At 44.7% G+C, this 22,548-nt stretch overlaps 1 pseudogene; it reads right to left on the bottom strand.

The window, feature by feature from the left end:
* Positions 1-1,172: 1,172 nt before the first annotated feature.
* On the bottom strand, positions 1,173-21,562 carry LOC146203454 (cathepsin D-like; annotated as a pseudogene).
* Between the last annotated feature and the right edge of the window lie 986 nt (positions 21,563-22,548).

The raw sequence follows: 22,548 nt of genomic DNA, 5'->3' as shown, positions 1-22,548 counted from the left end.
ATGCAGGTCAAATACGTGGTACATCCCTGCCCTGACTGTGCGGAGAAGATTATCCAGTCCCTTGATGCAACTTCGGTGTATAATGAGGTGAAATAAACACCATGGTATGTTATCTTAACCGATTGTTCTGTAAATTCTTTTTGTTCACTCTGCAACATAACTTACGGCTTGAACACAACATGACACAGCCTACCTCACCTGAAACATTGCTCACTGTCACACTCCAGATGACACAAAGATATTGCAATGTTTCAACATAATCTTTCCTTCCAGAAAATCTTGAAATGTATTGGTTAGCTTTATTCCTGCTTCCAGTGACCAAGTTTACGATGCAGATTGGTAATAGTACTCTTGTGTGGATAGCATATATATACCACAAGATGATGCTTAGATACCCTATGTAATATGGCATTACTTTAAACTGCTTGGAGGGCAACGTTATCCTTCTCCTGGTGGTATAAGCTTGCACCATAAAGGTGTGAAACTTTGCGCTCTTTGTCGTAATATAAATTTATACTCTAAAATGGTAACTTTGCACCTGCACATACAGGATAAGTTTACGTTGTCAAGGTGCAAACTTGCACCTTTGATGCAAGGGTATGCTTATGCCATCGACAGACTAAAACATAGGCCTTTATGAAAGGTGCAACGTTATGCCTAGGTAGAATACAGTTACACTGCTTGTGAAGGTGCAAGTTTATGCTACCAGAAGCGTAATGTTACACTACATGCAATGGTATAAATACTTAGTCTTCCAAGACACAGCGTAACCTTACCCCAAAAAGGTGTTAGCTCAGCGACAAGCAGTTTACCCCCCAAAAAGACTAAGATCACACCTTTTTTTTTTTAGAGTGTAGGGATGACGAGAATGCAAACGGTTCTGGCAGGCTGATTCTGATATCAGCCTCCCATATGAAAGGAGCGACCCGAGTTGGCAGCTCCTGCCTGTGGCATAGGGGTAACGCCAATTCAAATGCCATGGCAGGCTGATGCTTTTTTTTTTTTTTTTTTGTATGAGGAGACCGTAGCTACGCCTTTTAACGGCGTAGCTGCGGCCACCCGAGGTCTCGCTTTGGCTGTCGGAGTATTGCTTTCGCAATAAAAGAAATAATTTTCATCGCAAGTATGACATGACATGAGAAGGTGTAGCATTTCTAAAATTGAGCCGTCTATTACACGTTCAAGGTGTTCCTTTGCAAGCCTTCTGCAAACCCGAGGCGGTCGTTGCCGCGGTCAAAGACAGTAGCGACCGACGAACGGGTCACCGAGGCTACACTTTGGCCCATGTTCCAAGCCAAAGTCGTAGGACTTGATTAGGACTGCACAGAACGTCGTGTAGCTTTGCTTCAACTGAAATGCACGAAGGGGAAGGGATGAGCTTTCACAGCAGTAGGACGGGGGCGCCCGTCGGCCGACCACAGAACGACTGCCGCACCTCAGAGACGCATTCAAGCCGCTTTGGCAATCTGGTGTTCAGCTATGAAACGAACCAAAGTAAGAGAAGTTTTGCGAACTGGGTTCCTGATGCTTGGGACACAGAAGCTTGTACTAGTGTTGGATGGCCAGCTGCTCAGCACTTAGAGCGCATGGTGCTCTATGAGGCGTCATTAATTAAAGTCAGCCTTGTTGGCGGATCTCAGACTTTCAATTCACAAGGGATATGAGACCCCAGCCGTATGAATGTATGTGTTGCAAGAACCCGAAGCAGGGAATCAGTTTTTATTATTCTTACAAGTGGTGGTCGGAACATTTCTCTACAATAGAGTCATGTTTTTTTTTATCATTAACATGTTTTCTAAAGCTCGATGTGCAAACCAAGAAAAAAAAAAAGTGTTCATGAAACAGCTTAGAGGTATACAGTGACAGAAGCAGAGCATGGATCTATATATTGCGTGTATACCTGCTACCTAATTTGTCTTACTACGAACTGCCAACCGGCCATATGTGCAGCTGTGGATGCATAGATCTTGAGCTTAATTTCACATTGATTGCTTTTCTGCTCCATTCTTCTGCTTCTTTCGTTTTCATGGTTGGTACAGCCTTTCAGAATGTAGCCGGCGAATGACATCTCTTGATATCTCACAGCCACGGTGCCGTACGCAGTGCTATACAGGGTGTTCAAGCTAACTCTAGCCAAGGGTTGAAAAATGAAACATTTCAGATAGGCGAAAGAAACCACTTGCATACAGCTACCAGCCATCTTGTGCACCACAGGTAATGTTTTGTTTTGCAATTAACTAATTATAATTTGAGATAAGTTTTCTAATTTACTAACTATTGCCTTTAGACAACAAATCTGATTTCCAGAGTTGGAGAGAATCTTCTAAAACCCCCATTCCACATATTTCCGAAAGCTTCACAGCATGGTCACGCTTAATTATACTCTTATTCCGACATGGTTTTAACGTGTGGGTATACTTGGTCTTGGCTAGAACTGGATCCTGGCTAAGTGCAATGTACACTGCGAGCAATCTCTGCTGGATGATCTGACGCTTACCCGATTTAACTGGCGTCGGTACGACGCGCTAAGCGCAGCATCGTCACTGGAGTCCACGGTCGTCTGTGTAGACTCGCGGTTGCCCCTCGTTCTTATACCCATCGATTGACGTCATGGCCGTTTCCATCGCGCGATGGCGCGACGTGACGCCAACCATGTGACTAATTACGTGCTACACCCCCTTGCACTCTCTCCTCAGCTCCAAGCTTGAAAGGTCAAAGGTCACCCAAATGTCAAAGGGTCAAGGTCTTGACCTTGTAGTGCGACACAAAGGTGGCCCACAAGGCTACTCTGAAGGACATATCTGCGGTGTGGCTTCTAGCCATGCATGATATCTAGTTCGGTAAAGGTCAAACTTAGTGCCACGCGAAGACCGGCTCTACGTAGCGTTGAGAAGCTTTCGCTTAAATAAAATTGAATCATAAATAGTTTAGTGGCCATAGGCGGAAACTATGTGGTGATCCATAAACAGCTATGTCTTGAATGAAAAAAACAAACAAACATGAAACCAAAATTTGGTGTCCATAATCCTTAAAAAAACACAGCTCTCTGGGTAAAATCTTTAAAAGCATTCTTTTTTCGCGGATAAGAAGCTTAGACAATTCCCATCAAAATATGCATAACAGTATCTTATAACGTTTAGCAGTTGCCTCACATTTAAACGGTTTCCCAGCATCCTGGATTTGAGCATAACAATTAGCTTTGAAACTGCATGTTCATTGTATTCTTTAGCAAAGCTTCGAAATAGGCAACTATGAAGAGTGTCAGGTGTTAGTATAGCTGGAAGTAGTTGGACGCATACCTTCAAGACGTAATCTTGTGGACGCACTGCCAGCCGCTTTCCTCCTATTGTGAAGGTGAGGTCTGGGAGTTTGCTCACGTTTCTGCAGTCAACTTGGCTCTGGAACAAATCGAGGTGGCTGAAACATGACCTCAATAGTTCTCGAAGGAGAAAGGGGAATAATACAGGTGGCACTTTAGTTGCATATGCTGCTGTCACAAAGCCGACTCGCGTTTCTCTATTCTCACTTTTAGAGCCCAGTACCCAATTTCTTGCCACCCCTTTCAAATTCTACCAGCTAGGCTCCCGCAAGCTTTTTTTTTTATGCGGAGCCCTTCAGTGCTGCCATCGCAGGGCATGAATAAAGTACGCTCGTTTATGTTAAATTTAGCTACACTCTTTACCGTCGTTTTGATGGAGGCGCATCCATGCACTTGCAGTGGACGGATGTACAGTCGGGGTCAAAAGTCCTGAAGCCAAACGATTTTCGTCTCAGCCGGAAAATGAAGCAGTCATGGCGCCATTAAACATTAAAGGGCCGTGGAATGTTATGAGGCAGTTACTTGCTGTGATAAAAAATCATCTTCCAAGATTTAAATGCCATTTAATCTTTAATGATGGCGTGACGACTACATTTTCAGGCTCAAACGAAACTTTAGGCTTCACGACATTTGACTAAGACTGTATTTATTACAGTATTTGCTCGTAGCATATTAATAGCGAACATTGCGTCACTTCAACGTATCAATACGCCATTAGTACTGCTCACAGGTAATGATGAGGTTGATAAATTTCGACGTTTAGCAAGCAAATTTAGATGTATTTTTCCCTAAATAAGAGTAGCAAACTCTCACAGTCTCTGCCAGCATCATGCATTCCCGTGTCTTCGCATACCCGCGTCTTCTTTTTTGAAGATAGTGCGGCATGATCAAAGGACAGATGATAAATTAGTAGTGGATATGCTGCTCATGGAAGAAGTTAACCTGGGCCGGCTTGCACGATAAAGTCCGAGCTAAGTCCAGACTTAAATGGTGTCTTTAGAAAGACCAAGCTTATTTAAGACGGCTCGTGTTCCGAACGTCGAACGCTTCGGGTTCATGTTCACCAGAGTGGCTTCTCAGAACGGCCTCAGCAACCACTTGGGGCATTTTTCCTCGTAAAACAATCTTAAGCCGCAAAAAGTAATGGCACGGATTTTACACAACGCAAAATTGACGGAATGTGTACATCTTACAGCAGTGACAGTGCCAGCGCATCCCTGTATTTCGCTAATTTCTCTACTTAGACACCTGGCGTCCTTGTGTCTTAACCAAGACAACACTAGAGTCGTAATTATACAAGCGACTTATTCAAGTCAGGACTGAAGCCCAGTCTTGACTCCAGTCTTAAGCGGCCATGCTAGTGGCCTATTCTTAAGACTCCAGTTAAGTCTGGACTTAGCTAAGACAGTCTTAAGATTGTTTTGTGCAAGCGGGCCCTGATCTTCTCTACTGGGGAAGTGTATTTAAAGTTCCGTTCATTTATAGAGGAATCTTATACGGAGTCCTCCCCAGTGTAGTCAGAGCGCAGGCCAGCAACATCTGGTCACGTGTCGTCCCGTGACTAGTGCCGCCCACGGAACCGGAGCCAAGCATGTGCCGTGGGCCCATAGTGGTCTTTGTCATGAAGTCTGCAGGCTTCAGACTCTATTCAAGGCCTTATAGACATTAGGAAAAGCTATGCTGCAACACAGCGGCAGCTTTCGCTGGGTTCAGCGCGTTACACAGCAGATTTTGAATTGTTGGCAGTTTTATTTTAAATTTGCGAGCATCAGATGTCTTATTATATGAAAAATAAAGTGTCCATCGGTGATGTAATTGAAGTCGTTGGGAACCATCTGGCGCGGCTCACTGGAGGAAATATGAAGAGAGGGATGTGCCCATCTCTACTCTCAGAGGTGAGAGAGAGTAGTAGAGGGATAGCTAAAAGAGCGGGAGACGATGGTTGGCGTGTCAGAGAGACTTCCAATAAGCGTTTTTGTCTCAATCATTTCCTACACAAAGAGAACACATATAGGAGTACCTAATGAGGAGAGCATCTAATGAGACTGCTGACGCATTTATGCCATATCAATAGCATTGATCGTCTACACTTTTTTTTTTTTTTCTGGTGATACAAAGATACAGAAAGCTTTAAAAGGGGCGTGAGATAATGTCTTGCTTCGAAGGTGTAACAACGCAAATATATACACTTTTTCTGTTCTCATCAATTTTTCCGCATGCTTGGGCATCGCGGGACTTAACAGCCATCGCCTCTCTATTAAAGCCATGTCATAAGAAATAAAACCTTATTGTTTTCTTCTGACCCAGTTTGCCCGGTGGAATGCACTCCGCGTATTAGCTATTTCGCTCTTCGTTCTTGCCCCCGGTCTAGTCAACAAATTTGTTCGGGACGACAAGGCCTCAGCAGCAGCTCATGAACTGCAGCGTGTGCGTTCACGACGTCAGAGAGCCCCTTGTATTGAGAGAAGGATAATATTCTAGGTAAGCGGGCCACACACCACTGGCGAACTCAACCTGAAGTGCAGCGAGGAATAGTTGCCAGTGGCGCCACGAAACGGTGAGAACGTTAACCTATAGTGGAGGAAACGCAGGCACAGATGTGCTGACAAACTCTTCGCTTCGTTGCATCGTTATCTCTTTACTGGTTTCTGTCCACATGGCTGCAGGAAGCCACATGTAGTGTATGGTTATAGTGAACTAGAATATTGGGTTCAGATGGCCGAGGTTCTAGAGCTCCTTAATTTGTGCATTACTGCGCTTTCGTGTGAATTTTCAAAGTGTGGAAAAGAGCAGACGCTTAGCACACCCACCGCTACCATGACGCATTTAGTCGCCTCGTTCAACTTGCGTTGATGCATGAGTACGCAATGCCAGCCGACGGCCTCAGTTGCAAGATAATTAGCTTTTTGCCTTTCTTACTGATCACAATCTTTTCAATGCTGTTTGTACTTGCCTATTTCTTTTTTTTTTTTGTAGTGCGCTAGCACAATTGATGATTTATGTTAGTGTTCTGTGTGTCAACAGTTCTGAAGTAAAGGGAGTAGCGCCGAGCAGTCCCGTTATGCGGTTCACTTCTTCCTCAAGTCCAGTGATAGCAGAATTGCCCGTGTCTACAATTGCCGTGCAGCCTTTCTCACAGAACTTGTGGCCGCCCAGTTTGACGCTGTTCGGATAAAGTAGAAAGGAGTCTTGCTGCTGAGCTGGCTCAGCAGAGGAAATGTCCAAGAAACTGCATCGTTGAAACGTTAGTCGAGAGGGAGCGGGGCAACAAGGACTGCGTGCTATATGGCCGCCTTTGAAACGCATAACCAAACAAAGGCAGAAACAGAACGCGAAAACCACAGGGTTAAGTCGAAAACAATAACGAAAATACAGACAAGAGACTAAGTAGGAAAAGCCTCAGCGCGCTAGCCAGGGCTTCTATATGAGGACATGTAAGCAAGCCAATACAACGATACTCGCATGGATGATCGAAGAGTGCCGCAATGACGCGATCATTGCAATGTATTCACCGCGAGAAATCGAGAATAACGTTAACAGTGGGTAGATGTATTTGCAATGCAGCTTCATCGTCAGTTCCAACTGCATTATCCGCTTTTCAAAAATGCATCATTTACCAGAACAGTGCCCCATTAGATGAGGATCTGCTGGATTCGTGTGTCGCTTTCCCAGTGCCCCCAAACTTAGGAGCCTTTAGAGTGACAAGCTGGGCAGGTTAGTTTTTAATGACAGACATAGCATTAGTGCAAACGAACGTCACCACAGCCAGAGTTGGCGCCGAAACAGAACGCGAACCTCGACAAATGCGTAGTGTATGAAAGTTTTTTTTTTTTTTAATATTTGTTCGCAGACACGAATGAAATACAATGCTGCGAGTACGTGGTATCTGCCTCATTATTGACCGCGGTGCAACATACATTGATGTTCACACACGTCTCTTAAACGCCTATGAATATCTTTTTTTCAAATCGAACAAGACACGAAAAAGACGCAGGACAAGCGCAGCTCCCGGCTTACTTATAGAGACGTCACCACCAAATACATAATACAACTTCACTCATGTGCCGAACAGACACACATGCAGCACTTACCTGCGCCATCCAGTTCACGAAAATCCTCCATTGTTGTTCAATAAAAATAACTGCATGTTCCTGTTCAAACCCTCAAAAACAATCGAGCAGTGCAAGGACAGCTGTTACAGCGTTTATTGGAAGGCATTCTTTTCACAAAAAAATCTAAAAAAAAATCTCAAAGTAGAGCCAGATATGCCTAAGGTCACGCGCTTTTATTGTCGCGTTTCATTTCTTGACTTCCTGACAATTCGCCAATTTGTTCAAATTGTGACGTACGCGTGACGTGTGCAGTAGGACGGTGCCAGGTTACGTAAGCACACAATCGGGTTACGCATTCTGAAGAAAAATAAAAATAAAGTGGCAGTAAAAACCACGCTGTCGTCTGCTACTATATATTGGCGCCAAGTATGAAAACCACGATGCTCCGGAACCGACCCACTGCGGAGCATTCCGCTATTCGGAAGCCTCGGGTTGCATTGAGGCGAGTGAAGGATGTTGTGGTATTGCACTACCAGTGTGTCATGACATACTTGCGGTCGGACATTCGACAGCAGCTATGCACAAAGAGGCTGCGCGAGTTTTCGCTGAAGGGCAAGAAAGACAACGGAATATGCGCAGAGGGTTGGCGCAGTATAGTTGCGGAAAGTAGCATTGCTCCTCACAACTGCCGATAACTGCTCACGTTCACTTATCAGCGGATTTTAAATGCAGGAATTAAAATGTTTAAGTACCTCGTCGTAAACAGAAGGAAGCGACAGATTTCGAAAGTAGCTCCAGCACTGACGAGGAGGCGCCGGCGCAGCCGTCATGGTCCGTCTGAGGACAACGCTCGTAATCTCAAAGTATCAATTACTGCTGGGTACTGGTTGTGCTACTCACCTTTTTCGAAAAGCCGCGTTATGACCAGCTACCGTCAGGTCACCAAGTCTGCTTAAGTTTCTATCATACTTTGTCGGCATGAGTTGTGTATAGTGCGGAAAGCAGCGCAGAGAGAGAGATGGAGGGAGAGAGAGGAGGAGGGAGGGAGGGAGTGTAGGTGTGTCTTCCACGCACACACGCACAAAGTGGAAGGCACACTTTGCTCTTGCGAAACGCAAAAGATGTCCGAGAAAGAGAAAGAAATAGAAGAACGGATTAGCAGGAAGGTTAACTAGGCGATGTCCAGGCTACCGTACACGTGCAGATGGGGGTAAACGGAGAATAAGAAAAGAAAGCGAAAGATGAATGAAGAAATCGTGGTATGAAGCTAGGGAAGCTCCGCGCGCGTATTCTTACTGTCGAAACGGTAAAATACAAATCAATAAAGGAAGATTATTTTCCGGCTGTATTAAAAAAAAGCAATCAACACAAAATGTCACTCAACTACATCCTATGATTAGAGCGTACCGTCATAACATGCTCTGGAGTACTTATTTTTGTTTTCTGAAAAATAAGCAAATGGTGAGTCTGCATGCATATTAAAACAAAACGTTATATATGAAACACATCACATGTGGAAAGCAAACATGTGCCATGCACATGACAGATACATTCCTTTATTAAGATGGAAGTTGTGAGTATTTTTGCTTGCTTTTCCCATCGTGGAAAGGCTTTTAAATTGATTAACATTGCAGTGACTGCATAGTGCTAGTCAAAAAAGGCAGTGTTAGGGCCGACGTTTAAGACAGTCTTTGGTGATCCCTCGCTGTCTGTCGAGCAAATTTCCTGCACAGCCATCACACCATATGACTGACCCCTCAGGTTCTACTTACGAACCGATCAGACAGATAATTAGAAAGCATCGTGGTGCTCACTGAAATTAATGATGGTTTGGTGGGCGCTGTTTAACACAGAGAAAACAGGGGACTGGCGCCTCTCTTTCTCTTAGTTTCTTCTCTTTGTCTCTGTGCTAAAGAGCGCCCACCAAACCATCATGAACAACCTACAACTCGACCAACTTTCCCTTCTGTTGCTCTCTGAAATGCCTAACCAACCGATTTAGTTAGCGAGTCGCATTGCTGCGCTTGGCAACAACGGCGCGGATCGATGGCTTCTCTATGAGAGCAAAGCAGTTGCAACGGGAGGGTAGCTATACCACCCTCGTGCGGCTGTAAATCTGTGTCTTCATTATTAATCCTCTAAACGCTGCTGAAAAGTACCCTTACGACATTGTTTCAGTGCTTTCTGCAATTACAACAAGATGTCTCAGCTTACTTCAACAACCACCAAACTGTCTACAAAACTGCGGTGAGCTAACAACCGTCTATATTGCACGTCGAATTCGCCATGTTTTTTACGCGGCTGCTTCAAGTGATTCGAAATGTGGCGTCCAACTTTGGTCATTTACAGCAATGGCAGAACATCCTTTACGTAATGAAACGCCATTTTGACATCATCATGTAATGTTTATGCCTGACGTATTTCCCACCGCAAAACGTAAGCCAATCAGATTTCAGGAGGCGGCTCTTGACAGCGGGTGGTTCATTTCAGCCCACTCGTAATACAAGCGTAAGTTCTTCCCTTTCTATCATCTATACCCTTATTTTCCCTCCACAATTACTTATAAATACCATCCAGACATCATGAATAGCGCTGCTGAAAACCAGTTTTCACGTTCACGTCATTTTTACGCCACCGTAAAAAGCCATTTCGACAGACTGCAATTTCGTGCCACAAATTTGAAACACGTGACTTTTCTGACAACCAATCAGAGAAACAACATGGTGCCGAACGGCGGCCATTTGTGTCGAAAATAAGGCTCCTGCTCCGACCAAATCGTGCCTGTTTTTTTTTTCGCCAGGGCTTGGCTTATGCAAGCCATAAAATCCGCAATTTCTTGGTTGAGTATGACGGTGTAAGCAATGCTTTCGCATTGAAATGATCTAAGGTATCTATACGTGGTGACACCGACGATACCGTGTAAAAGCACTGTCTTAATTACCCGCGCCGGAATACGTGGTCTCTGGCGTCACAATCTGGCGGGTCAATCAGGAGTCAGGCACAAGCAAGATTGTTGCTCAGCTCTGACAGTCATATGAGTGATTTGGCAAAAAAAAAAAAAAAAAAAAGTGACGAAGCGCAGACTTTCATCTGTGTTCTATCAACTGGTGCATAAAAGGCTCAACAAGATGAACAACAAAGGTTGCTTGTTATTCCCAAAATGTTATGTGGTACTGTCTGCGTGGCAATGACAAATTCAATTTCTTTTTCCTTTAGGATCAACGAAGAACTGATGCATTTGTCAGATGCTGGTATCAGAAGGCTTCCCGATTATTTATCTTGATTTGACTTCTCGAAATTTTCTCTACCTGATTGTCAAACACGCCAGCCGAGAACTCGCTCGATCCTTTTCTCTTTTCCTTTTCGTCTGCATTCTGTCCCAGAAAACGCAACTTCATCACTCAGTGATATTTCTATTCATTCTTTCTTTCAGTTTGAAGCTGTGCAGACCGCTTCCATGCAAACTGCTGCATGCGAGAGCTATGAAGTATCCGCCATAAAAAGTGCATAAACTTTGTCTTGCAGTGCCCACCACCTAGCTTGTAAGGACGGTGCGTTTTCGCGTTAAGTCAAATTTTCAAAAATAAGTTTGACGCACTTTATAGACACTTTACTTTTTTGAACTAATACGCTGAGCCGTGCATGGTATCTCAATTCTGATACACGTTTCACTTGGAGAGTAGAAGTCTCCAACGTAACTGTCGACAGCGAACTGCCAGTAGCCCTTCTCAGAGACGGGCACGTAAAATATCTCGCCGGAGTTGTGGGCTGCGTCGATGCCTCCAAAGTAGATCTCTCCACCATCGACGCCTGGCCGCTGCCCCGCCAGGCTGGCTCCACGCTTCAGGAACACTGAGAACACAGGATTCTTTACGACACCCTGCTGAATCATGTTGTCAAAAACCGGTGTTGCCCCCAGCTGTGATTTCTCCGGGTAAGCCAGACTAAGGACGCCGTCGAACTTGGCATAGGCAAACGCTGTGCCTCACCTGTAGTCCGACTAGGCCATAAAATCAATCAATCAATCAATCAATCAATCAATCAATCAATCAATCAATCAATCAATCAATCAATCAATCAATCAATCAATCAATCTGTCTATCCATGAATCTATCTTTTTTCTCCGATATGGGACTAGCGCAGACATCGAACGGCACTACTGAACAATCCCCATTACATCCTGTCCTTGCAAAAAGTAGCTAGGCTGCCCTTGCAGTTTCTCAAGCTATCAGTGAAATGACGGTAGTGATGGTCAGGTTCGCGTCACGATGATAACCACTGCCGCCGACGAGAACTGGCGACCGCAGTGTCACCGCTGCGACACCAGTCCTCTTTCTCAACCGTCATTGCAGCTTGGCGCAAAATTATCAGCTCAAATACAGGACAAGCAAGAAACACAGACGCGGGCAGCGTCTGTGTCTGTCTCTCTTCCTTGTCCTGTGGGAAGCCATGTACCAAAATTCTTTTCTTGGAGCCTGGTTACATTTGGCAAAGGGAGTGCGTCTTCAGGAATGAAAACAATGGCATCGTTGATTATTGGTTGTTTGATTGACCAGTGATTGCAATGAGTTGGTAGACTGATCGCCACTAGGCCACTAACCTGTACGAAACTTTGAGCTTTTCCAGTGTGCCTGCCGATGGCGACGACGTCAACGGTGACCTTCGCCGTGGACCGGCCCGCTTTCGTAGTCCAGTTTCACGCGCGTTCCGTTGCGTACATACGTGCACGACTTCGCAGAATTGTATAGCTGATGAAGACCTAGGGGAGGAATGAGAATTGAATTCACAACGCACATTATGATTACGTACGGTGTAATGAGGCTACACTCTATTAGCGGCACGGATTCGTATGGCATACTTATGCCATACGAAGGCATTCTGCCGCCGAAGCTATTATAGCACTGTTTGAAAAACGGTTCATGTTCGAGGAGGAGTTAATTACCTGCTTCTAAGCGTACTAATCCTACCTTGCCCGTAAAGGACTGTGACAGATACTGCTAGATTGGAGAAACAGGCGTAGTGATTGAAAATTAATGCCATTGTTCAGGCAAACCATACAGCAGTTGTCAGTTGAGTATGTCGTGTCAATATTTTACGGTTGGATCCACCTGGCATTATTGCAAATTTAATTTTTCTCCTTTAGAGCACAAGAAAACGGTCCGGATACGAAACAACGACAATTAGGAGCGATGCGCTTCCTTCTTAATTGATCAGTGGAACCATCTCGCTTGTAGGTCGTCTATAGGGCCCCGCATACTTTGCGTTACAAAGTTGTTAAGAACTGAAAACAGCCTTGACGACGCCAAATCTGCCCACGTGTAGTAACTCTTTGCGTTACTTTCTCAGTAGTGCCTACACCAGCATGCAGACTACTCATTATACCTAACCAAACAAATGCTAACTAAATGCGATAACAAACTTCAAAGTGGCTATGCTGGATTTTTGTTTTTTTCTGTTCCGTAAACTTTCCCAACAGATAATATGTATCAGGATGAGTTGAAGGTGAATGCTTTATACCGCTAATGAGCAATGAAACTCGGCGTTCGCCCTCGAAAGATGGTACGAAAAACCTAGGATCTGTCAGGCAGGAGTGTGACGTCATCATCACTCCGGAGACCAATGAGCAAGCGGCGCCAAATGCGAAAGACCTTCTTCATGTGGCGCCATAGGTTAGTAACAGGTAAAGAATATTCGGATTTACGCCAAATTTCTTCGAATGTTTTATGCAGCAAAGAGAAAATTATTGAACTCAAAAGAAAGCACGATTCCTAATGGAGAAAATGGGCATTGAACCAGGGCCTTCTGATTGCGAAACAGGCACACTACCTGAAGGTCATGAAAGTTCGTTTTTTTTTTTGTATTTATTACGGGTGGCTATGTACAGAAAGGGCTATGCACACAAACTATTTACAAAGCACTCAGGCGTTGCTGAGCTCGACTATCTTCACAGATGATCGTGGTTCCGAGTTGAATAAACGTGGACCTAGCGAATGCGCGATGGGGAGAGGCCCCTTCCCTCGACCTCCGGCTGCAAACAGTCGGAAACGGAGGACGGGTTCGCACCCAGCTACAATCAACATGTATCCAGGGTAGAACGAGAGAAAGAAGATGGCTACACAGTATGAAAGAGGCACTGAACAAGAGTACAGTCGTAGCTTCAGTTCGCAGGCCGAGCCAACGTTTCGACAAGTGGACTTGTCTTTGTGGACTTGTGTTTGCCCACAGGACTTGTCCTCAACCAGTGGACTTGTCTTGTCTTCACCCTTGGACTTGGACTTATCTTCGCCCAGGCGAAGTCAAGTCCACTTGTCGACACGTTGACTCGGTTTTCGAACTGAGGTTTCTCTTCTACCCTTGTTAAGTGCTCTTTCAAACTCAACATGCATGTATCTTTAAATGGCGATTTATTCAGCATTTCCACTACGTTGCAACATCGCGTTCCTGATGATGGTGACAGTGATCAAGTCTACTGACGGCAGCTGCCCATTTTTGCAAGATTTAATTAGTTTTGCGCCAATGAGTGTTATACAAGACGGGGAGGAAATTTCGCCGTCATTTCTTTTTACAATTCGACCTATGGATATACTTTGGTTTTTATGGTAAATAATTTTGCAGGAGTTAAACGAATAACAACAATATGCTCATTGGATTCCAGTAGAGATAGCTACGAATAACACAAAAAGGAAGTAAAGGAAAAATACAAGGCTGTTCTCAAAAGAAAAGTGATATTCCATCTCGTCGTCGAGAGCAGATGCAAGCATTCAGTATCCTGACAGTGCGCTGGAAGTCTTTGGCTGTTTGCGTCGTTTCATTTGCGATGGCTCTCATCCGCTGTCTAGCATAATTAGCCAACATTAGCGGCTGTAGAACGAACGGATGAACGATGACGAAGACGACGACTTCCAACACAGAGAGCGAGCTACCAATTAGAACAAGCAGCGCTAGATGCTCTGGCGATGACTGAGTTATCTCAGGAAACAAACTACTCTGTTTGCATCGCCGCTTGTTCGGGTCGCGTTCGGAGAAATGTTATTGTCGAGACTTTTTTATTTTCCCCCTGTTCGATATCATTATGGCTTGAAAGTTCGGAGTTTTTGAATAATTTCGGCTGCATGTTCGCCCTCATGTTCGTCTTCAGATACGGCGCAGTTTCCGCTCGATGTTCGCCTCAATTTCTCGAAATACGGGGGCTAAAGGCATCTCGTCTCCGCACCAGAAGAGAAACAATCAACACAAGACTTTACATAACATGATCTGCATGATTCATTTGTATCAGAAGCGCGGACACAATCCGGAAAAAAGAGAAGGGGATAGGACAGAGCGCTTAACTTTCAACTTTATAACTTTCAGCTCTATAAAGTTGAAAGTTCAGTGCTCTGTCCTGTCTCCTTCTCTTTTTTCCTGACTGTGTCCGTGCTGCTGATACAAAAAAAACTTTACATGACGTGAATACAGTAGCGACGTCGCTTCCTTGCACAGCCTTCCTTAGTACTGAGAGACAATGTTTAAAAAATAGTCCTAAAATGTTATATTTCTAATACCACCCAGCTAAGCCCTCGGAAAATCGGAAGTGTGGAATGAAATTAACGTTGGTTTAATCGACCTGTAGGCAATTGGTTTCATGTTGATTCAAAGTGATATGAGACTCGATCGACCTGCAAGCAGTTAGCTTCCTGCTGACGCTAATTTTGCTGAACTGACCTGCAAACTATTGGCTTTTTGTTGCCTGTTAGCACAGTTAGATAGAGTTTCGACATCATAATGACGGTCTCAGCAAAGTCTGAGGTTTCACTTAAACGCTACTACTTAACACGAACTTAATAAATGATCGCTTAAGGCTATTTGGTCATTTTCGTGAGGGCCGGGGTCATTCATATTTTTGTGTGCTTATTACAAAAGCAAGCACGAAAACGAACGAAGTCTGTGTGACGTTTCCTACTATTTGATTTGAAATGCAGGAAACAGGTTACAATGTCGTGAACAATGATGAGAAAATGAAATAAAGTTATTTATGTAATAGCCTGCCACGTCGCCGTTAAGCCGTATCGGCTCTTCAAGTATATGCCAGAAGTTGAGACTGAAATTACTGATCTCGGCGAAGAAACCGGAAGCAGTCGTTACTCTTGCTTCAGCTTTGCCCCACGTCGTGATTCCGACGATGACACGAGGTCGTCACCGTCCTCTTCAGTTAACAATAGCACGCCGTTGTCACCGGCGCGGCGCCAAACACGACGCTTCAAGGCCGCTCTTAATTTCGCTAGTGTTCTCCACATTTAATTTCATTTTTCGAATGAAATACCTTTTTGAGGGCACACGTGAGAGAGAACACAGCAAAGGAGTCCTCACGACATATACGGTCCCGCTCGGTACAGTTCACAGACGGAACCCAGAGGTCCGAGGAACCAGCGTCGAAGAGCACGCAGAAGTACTCCGATGGAGATGTCTCCGTAGTACTGCGCCTATGGAGAGATTAAGACAAGAGATGAGCGGAACTCTGATGTCGACGCGGGTTCCCGTAGGTGAGTGACGCGTGTCAGCGACAGCAGCGCCTGACGGAAGGAACGAAAGCGTTCACGAGCTGCTCAGGTCGTACCTAAGTTTCACAACGTCTTTATTTTATTTATTTATTTATTTATTTAGACATACTGCAGGCCAGCACTTTGGCCCAAGCAGGAGGAGCATTGCATAAAAATAAAGATATAACAAGCGAACACACTAGAACGCTGTACATCAGAACAATAAAAACAGGCATCCCAGTCACTCTACAGTTGTTTAAAATGGCTTCCCAGCATATCCATAAAAGCATGCGACTCAAATATACCAACGGGGAGGGAATTCCAGTCTGCAACCGTTCGAGGGAAAAAAAAAACTGAACTTATGAGCATTTGTTTTGGCAAAAATTGGGCTGATGAATGAATGCTGATGAGTGTGTCTAGTTTTTCTAGTGTTAAGTGCTTTCCCACAGTCAGGAAACTGGATATTAATTTTACCTGAGAGGCTTTTGTGAAGCAACACAAGACGGCTGATTTTCCTTCTTATCTGTATTGTTTGGATACTATTTTTTTGCATTAACTGAGTTGGTGAGTCATCCCTTTTCATCCGTCACCATATGTCACAATCTCCAGCTGCCTGCTTACGTTTGAATAATTTTTCAAAGTGCAGATTTATAGAAGTCAAGTTAGAAGCATTCTGAAGAAATTAAAGTCTCCTGGCTCCCACGTACCTTTCTCACCAGACATTAAGCCCCGCCCGCCGTGACATGTGACTACGCGTAGATCTGAATTGACGATGCAACCTTTTCAAATATGGCATACCTCTAACTGCGCAAGAAACCTGACAAACTCTGGCCCAGTATATTTCACAAGCTAAAGTCAGCTGACATGTGGAAGTAAAAGTGCTGTCATGGCAGCTTCACATCAAAGCCCTTTAAATACCATTAATCAATGCCGCTCACCGTCAGAGAGCTCGGAATTCATTCAAACATGAAACCTCCTCGCGACAGACTGCTCGTTAATGTATGACCAAGGTAATAACGCAAAGGTCTACTTGCCGCAATTAATTCAAATCGTCTGAACGTGTTTAGCAGTCAGTCTTTACTGTGTCCTCGTCATTTAGAGCACTTTAGCGACCTTAATCAGCAAGCTTAACCAATTCGTCTAAACGCTGCCGCTGTTCAGTCATTCAAACCTAACATTAAAGGATCTGTTAAGTATCCCTTTCGAATAAAGCGAGCAGCTCGCTCCCATGAATAAGCGGAAATCCGCACTGTATTACTTTTTAGGGAAACTTTAGTTATTGTTCATGGCTTAACGTGCGCTAAGTGCACCGTTTTTTTTCTCACTCATCCGGCGCATTGTGGAATTCTGTTTTAGAAATCGTGCCGCAAAAAAGAACGGGGACGACACAGATGTAGACGGGACAAGCGCCAATAAGAAGATTCATTTTTGAAGAAGCCACCACTTGGAATATCGAGCTGAGCAACGATTACCAATCAGTGGGCATGCTCAGAGAAACGTACAATCAGATGAATAGTGGTGTAAAATTAGAACAGAATGGTGTCGGCGAGATCAAAAAGGAGTATAAAAAGGCGACAACAACAACAAAAGAAAAGACTCAAATGGTAATGCTGCTACACCACAGTTTTTTTTTTTTTTAAATGTGTCGTAAAACATCTAAGAACCAAAAAATAGTGCGGCTAAAATGGGGCATTCAGTGAACTGCATTTGATTCAAGGCGCGCTTATGTGCGGAATTCATGTCAGCTGCGGCCTTCGTTGCATTGGAAAGACATGAAGATGCTTCACCGGGAGAACGATGGAGCATATATATTACGCGCGCGTAACAAATTAGGAACTAACCTTGCTGGTCATTGCAAAGTATGTGGAACAGGCAAATAGAACGGGTGCTATTCAAGGATAGATAAGACAGAATTCATAAGGCCTAAAAAGACCGAGTGACGTCACTAAGGCCAATTGTATTAGAAATGCCGGGCAGCAGTGCGCCAGCACACCCTTCGATAATTTGCGACGGCGATTATGAAAACCTAGCTATCTGTAGGTTTTGTTTGGTTTGCAAGGTTTAACGTCCCGAAGCGACTCAGGCTATGAGAGACGCCATAGTGGAGGACTCTGGAAATTTCCACCACCTGAGGGTCTTTAACGTGCACTTACATCTCACGGCGCACGCACACCACTCCGTTTCTCCTCCATCGAAACGCAGCCGCCGGCGGTCGGGTTCGAATCGGGTACTCCGGATACAGTAGCCGGTTATCAAACCACTGTGCCACCGCGGCGCGGCGGCTATGTGCAGGTGTTTAACCTTTCTACAAGTGTGCTTTCCACAAGCTATCCAATACTGTTGTGTTTGAACCTCGATGGCTTCACATTTCTTCCCGCATGTTTTTAGTCACTGACATTTTTTGTTGGATTTTACATCCCTTCTTATTTGCGCGCTTTATAACTTTAAATGCCGTACCCAATTATCATACCGTCTCTTACTCTACATTTTTGTTTCAGCGTAAACGCCTTGTAAACTCCTGCTCTATCTTTATGTTTCCGCTTGGTCCCAATCGTACCTTCTTTCTTTGCTTCAGTTTAGCTCCGTTAATCGTTGGTTCTTGTATGTGTTATGACCCCTTTTTAAAAACCGCAATGATTCCGCCTCAGTCATTATTTTTGTTGCCTTTTTTCCTCTTTTTTTTTTTTTTGTTGTCTGCACGACACCGTGCTTTTCTTATTTTCAAAGCGCTATTTATCTGGTTGTACGTTTCATTGCGCATGCTCATCGACTGATACTGTTAATTCCGCTTCTATATATTCTGCCGAAAATAAAGTTGCAAGTTTGCGCCTGTCCCGTCTATATCTGTGTAGTCGTTTAATACCTTCGTGTAGGCCGGTCGGTGAGGCATCATGGAGAGGATCTGCGCAGGGAAACACGGACACAAGGAACACGGAAAAACAGGACTGCGCCAGTCCTATTTTTCTGTGTGTTATTGTGTACGTGTTTCCTTGCGCTGCTCCTCTCCATGATCTGTCTTGTCTTCACTCCTTCTTACAATATGTTATGTGAGAAAATGAGTAGTGGTTCTACTCTGCCGAACCAGAATATCGAGCTTTAGGTCTGAGTGACTTAGCAATGCGGGAAGACGCGTCTGTTGCGTGGCTGCGTAAATTGCTTATTAATGACTATTTTTACGCACGATTTAGCTCGATTTTAATCCAAATCGGCCGACGTCAAACTTGGGATGCCCCGGGCTAAGTTTTGGGGTGTCCTCGTCTAAGTTTTGGGAATTCCCGGGCCAATTTTTTGGGCGACCCAGGCCCAATTTGGAGGTGCACCATTGTGTTAGCCATAGTCAAATTACGTTGGACACAGATTTTGGTCCAAATCGGCCGAGGTCAAATTTTTGACGTGGTCAGGGCCAAATTTGAGGGTGGTCTGGGCTAAAAATTTGGGCTAAAAAACCAGAGCCGAATTAGGCTATGGTGAAGTAGGGAGTCGATATTTTGTAGGAAGCACCGCTGCCCCGGCGATGGCGTAAGTGACTAGCGGCCTATAGAGGTCAAATCCCAGCTTCATTTCACCTTCAGGAATAGCATCATAGATATAACTCTCTAGAACGCCCACCAACTAGTACAAACTAAGCTCCCGTGGATTTCTTAACGAAATTTTCGTTTCATCGCCGTGTAGTGTTCTGCACAGGGCTCGATTAAAACAGCCATATGTGCAAAAACTTGCGCTTAGCAGATATTATCTCCGTCTGTTCCAATATCACTGATGTGAGAGCCGTTTCCAAGTCAGCGTTTATCGCGCATGGGCAATACTTACATCTATGTAGTGCTTGAATGGCGCTGCGCATACGTCGCTTCTTCCAACAGCGCTCTCAAGAGTAGTGGATGGTATGCCGAAACCTTCGAACGTTTCCGGGACAGATCTCATTCATCGAAGGGGCACTCTGAAATATGCAGCAAATTAAACGCACACACAAATACTCTTACGCACACTCGTGATTGATTACTTCGCACTCGAGCGCGATAATGTTCTCCAGACGTTAGTGCGTTTGGGTATCCACTCGCGCGGCTTTCCGTGCACAAGTAAGATCAACCTTACTTGTACCTGTACAAGGGTTGCGATATTGAATGAATGAATGAATGAATGAATGCCTTTGAGGTAATGACTATCTCCTGCGTACGACTCGATCGCCACAAACAACTAGCAAGAGTGAGGTGAGCCAAGGTTTTGAACTGCTACTATCCGCCCTATTCCACGAACAGCTGTTGCGTGTATTGCCAAGCTGTTCACACCAGTTCTACAGGGACTCAGGCAATGTAGGAGATTTGGGCACTTTGTGCTTATGAATTGAGGTGGAGCTTGAATTCAAAGTGGGCACTTCCTTGCAAAGAGACCGCGTGGTTGATTTGCGAGCTTGTAGATGGTCCCAAAGATAGTTAGGCTATGAAACGTCGTGGTGCAGGCCTCGCTTGGGGTTTTTTAACGTGCACTGACATCGCACAGTATACAGATGCTTCGCTTTTCGCCTTCGTCGAAAAGCGGCCATCGTGGCCGGGATTCGATTCCGTATTCTTGGGTTCTGCAGTCCAACGACCGAACCACTGAGTCACCACGGTAGGCTATGAGCTTGAAAATACCGACATGATTCGTCTATAAAGGAAACTGCAAAAAGTGCCTCGTCAAAATCGCGGTATGCCGCAAGCAGCCAATTTATGCACGGCATTCATTGCAAATGCATCATGTACGACCCCGCACGTTCGTGGGCGCAAAAATTCGTGTGACACTGCACCGCCGAGTGACGCTTGCTCGCAGGGGGTGACTCCATGCGCTCCACGGCCGGGTAGGTCTGGTTGGAAGCGTAAACAGGGACATGGTTCGTTGCGTCACAGTCATGAGAGAAGTCATGGTTGCGAATTACAGAAACTAACGTGGCTAATACTAACCACATGCGAAATATCGCTAATTACAACCATTCTTAAATGCAATATCTGAAACTTAACCATTATAACCTAGTTGATCATCTTACTAGTTTATATTATACCACAGTTTTCTCGTGGTAGCTGCTGCTGCTGGCATTACTATACCACGAAACGCATCTTCACACTTCAGGAAAACGGTGTTTAAATCATTGCTGACAGGGATTCTGGAAGCCCCCATTATACGGCACTATCTCTACACAGTAAACGCTTCGTTCGAGCATGTTAGCATTAAGAGAAAGTATACTATCTTGACAATAGTGTTACTTCCACAAGATGCAGCCGACAAGGCTGCGTACTTTTTCACGCAGGCGCACAAAGTTTTTCAAGTCATATTATCATCTCATCTGTGTGTGTATCTGCCGAACACGAACGGCTTCATGGCACTGCCGTCATAACACATGCCCTCAGGACCTGCAGGCCTTGTGCGGTTGGCTGAAACCGTCTTTGGGCCACACGAAGAGGAGTTGCAAGATCTTGAGAAGTGAATAGTGGCGCCAAGCAAGATGTTTCAGAGACATGTTACGGACTAGGTGCAGAGGCGGGAGTTCACGCATCAATCAGCGCACCTTTCGTTAGTGGTGTGCAACTACCAACCAACTTACACAATTTTTGTGGAACGTCGTCCGCCCATCTAAGCCTACAAGACGTCCGCACATTGAAGGAAAGCTCCTGATCCTTGGTGACATAATAGTGGGCATACATGGCAGTAATTGAATTACAGTAATGGAATTACTGTAATTTAATTATTTTTCTCGGTAATTTGTAATGTAATGAATTCCTTTTTCGGGTTGGTGATTTAGTAATGTAATGACATTAATGTAATATATTCATCGACGGTTCAACTGCTCAAGACACTTCATCCCGTGGCCTTTATGCACGTCAACAAACCATGTCCTCTCTTACCGGCTGCCGCCGAAGACATCACCTACGACAGCTGAGCTCCATGGCATTGAAGAAGCTCTTTCCTTTATCATGCGCCAAACTCACGGATGATGGGTTATCTTCACCGATTCCAAAGTATATCTGCAAATCCTGAATAATCTGCTGGAGAAAACCAATCATCATCCTGCTTCCCTTGACATCAGGTATCTACATCATTTGGCTATTGTCGCAGGCCACTGCATAACATTTCAGTGAATACTAGCTCATTGTGGCATTAAAGTCAATGAAAAAAGCAGATGAAGCGGCTCGTAAAGGCCATCAACTTCAAAATACATTTGGACCTTCTTCAGGAAATCTGATGCATCCCAACTTGCTAAAAAATTTGCTTCCGAAACAAAGTATCGACTTTGGAGCTTGCCGACACATCACTACCAATTTCTTTACTCAATTGACCCTCATATAAGATCAAGACTCCCTCCGAAATTTCCTCGCCAACTAGAAACTCTTTACCACCGACTTCGCCTGAACTGTGCATAAACAAATGGCTTGCGCTACTGTGTCGGGGAAATGAACAGTCCGTATTGTGGCAACTGTGGCTCGATTGAAACTGTGGAACATATCCTACTTGAGTGCCATACGTACGCTGATGAGCGCGCGTACTATGAACATAGCATGGAGAAGCTCTCCCCAGTGCCTTTAACAGTGAACAGTGTTTTAGGTCCCTTAGCCTACTCTAGGCAACAGAGACTCGCAATGAACATTTTATTTACGTATTTGAAAGACATTGGACTCCTTGACAAACTCTA

The sequence above is a fragment of the Amblyomma maculatum genome, chromosome 1 (assembly GCF_055883805.1).
Source record: "Amblyomma maculatum isolate TAMU_Amacu chromosome 1, ASM5588380v1, whole genome shotgun sequence".
In the NCBI taxonomy this organism is placed as follows: domain Eukaryota; kingdom Metazoa; phylum Arthropoda; class Arachnida; order Ixodida; family Ixodidae; genus Amblyomma; species Amblyomma maculatum.
The sequence above is the reverse complement of the archived record's forward strand: the minus strand, read 5'-3'. Positions and strand labels throughout refer to the sequence as shown.